The following is a 2,219-nucleotide window of genomic DNA, read 5'->3' on the forward strand; positions in this document are numbered from 1 at the left end:
CACGTCAGCCTCGGTCGGGAAACACCTGGGACAGAGACTGGGGGGCTGGTCCCCCCCAAGCCCTGAGCCCACCGTGCCTGGCGGTGCCTGCACAGAGCCGGTGCCCGTGGCCTCGCGAGTCCTGGTCTGGGGCGGCCCCTCCCAGCAGCTGAGAAAACATCTTCAGACAAACCTGGCGTGGGTGGGTCTCCAGGCGTGGTTTCCACGTCGTTCCAGCTGCTTGGGGAGCGGTGGCGTTCGAGGCCTCTGAGCGGGGACATGTGTGGGTGGCTCAGGGCTGTCACCTGGCGGGTCTGGGCCCAGGCCCACACCTGGGAGGAAGGGCTGACGCCTCACAGGCAGAAGCGGAACTCACCCGGCTTTCCTTGGCATCGGCGTGTAAACCAGGCCCGGCCACGCCACCTGCGGGGGTTCCGCACCCCCTGCCCAGGGAGCAGAGGGAGCGTGTCTGTCAGCATCGCCGGGGCCACGGGGGCGGGGGGGGGGGAACACCCAGTGTTTCACTGAGCCCTCCACATGCAGACACCACCTCGCTCCCTGAAATGCTAGCTGACGGTCTGAATTCACCTGGATTTCATTTTATTTTAAATGTTTTTTAATTGACTTCAGAGAGGAAGGGAGAGGGAGAGAGAAACATCAATGATGAGAGAGAATCAGGGATCAGCTGCCTCCTGCACGCCCCCCACTGGGGATCGAGCCCACAACCCGGGCCTGTGCCCTGGTCGGGAACCAAACCCTGACCTCCTGGTTCATAGGTTGATGCTCAGCCACTGAGCCACACCGGCCGGGCAGTTCACCTGGATTTTAAAAGTATTTACACACACGCGCCGGGTACGGGAATGGGGTGAGAAACCACACGGCTCTCTACAGTCACTCCCAGTCCCACGCGACGGCCGTAGGAATGCTGGTCTCCTCCTCCCGGAGGCAGGGTCGCGGCTTTCACTCCGTCTCATCGGGGACGGAGGAGCCTTTGTGGAGATGTTTGTCCATGTGTCTGTCTCACAAGGTGACGGGTGGCTCGAGGAGTGACGGGTAAAGGCTCAGAGAAGGCGCTCATTTAAAAGCAGCTATTCCCGTCTCTCGTGCAGATAAACAGCGGCTTTTCTCGGGGAAGCTCAGTGGGTGGGAAAGTGGTTACTCTCACTCATTTGAGATTTCCTCGGGCGGCCGGTCTGCGGGGAGCGAGGCTGTCCCAGCCCGCGTGGGCCGCCCGGCACTGGGCCGTCCGCACATGCTCTGTGTAGCTCTGCCACCTCCCAAGACCTGCTCTCTCGGTTTTGGTTTCTTTGTTTTTTTCTTTCTAAACAGCAAATTGGGCCCTGACACCACCCTCGCTGCACGCGTGTCTCTGTAAGAGCAGCGTGTGCCACACCCTAGTGAGCGACAGGGATGCAGGGTGGTGCCGTCCCCGCCTGTCCGTCGTCCCGTCCCCACGCGACCTGACCCCCAGCTTCCGCAGGCTCAGCAGCTCGGAGGCAGGAACCCCACCAGCCATTGGGTGTTGCCTGCGGGGCGACCCCCAGCCTCTGCCGCCGCGTGGAGCTGGGCCCTGGCTCCTGTCTGTTTATTCGCGGGGACAGCGTGTGAGAGACACGGGTGCTGTTGCCATAGCAACCCTCACACGCCAATGCACTGCCTTTAAGATGCAGAAGGTCTGGTCTAAGAATACTCTCAAGGCCTGGCAGCCGCCAAAGGGGCTGCTTTCTGGCAGACAGACTGGGGAACCTGACCTCCTCCCGCCCCCGTCCCCGTCCCCCCCTCCCAGTGAGACGCTGCCCACCGCCCTGGTCTCGGCCTCCCCTCGCTGGTCTAGCCTCCTTCTCCAAGGACAGGATCCCTGCCCCCCCCCCCCCCCCCCCCGGCTGCCCTGGGAGGAAGGGGCCACAGGGCAGACCGAGAGCAGGCGCCTTTCTTTTAGATAACTTTTTATTTTTTATATGTCTTTATTGATTTCAGAGAGGAAGGGAGAGGGAGAGAGAGAGAGAGAAACATCCCTGATGAGAGAGAATCACTGATCAGCTGCCTCCTGCAGGCCCCCCACTGGGGATGGAGCCTGCAACCCAGGCCTGTGCCCTGACCAGGAATCGAACCCTGACCTCCTGGGTCATAGGTCGACGCTCACCCTCTGAGCCACGCCAGCCGGGCAGGTGCTCTGTTTTGTTAAACAGAGAAGGTCCGGGCGGGCTGAGCCGGGGGGCAGTGGGCACCAGGAGCAGCGG

At 62.0% G+C, this 2,219-nt stretch overlaps 1 protein-coding gene across 1 annotated transcript in view; it reads left to right on the forward strand.

Annotated features, from left to right (window-relative positions):
• UNC93A (unc-93 homolog A (C. elegans)) overlaps positions 1-2,219 on the forward strand; it is a 13,192-nt gene that overhangs the window by 10,296 nt on the left and 677 nt on the right. The gene's annotated exons all lie outside the window — the stretch shown is intronic.

This window comes from Myotis brandtii, unplaced genomic scaffold, assembly GCF_000412655.1.
Source record: "Myotis brandtii unplaced genomic scaffold, ASM41265v1 scaffold1077, whole genome shotgun sequence".
Classification (NCBI taxonomy): Eukaryota; Metazoa; Chordata; class Mammalia; order Chiroptera; family Vespertilionidae; genus Myotis; species Myotis brandtii.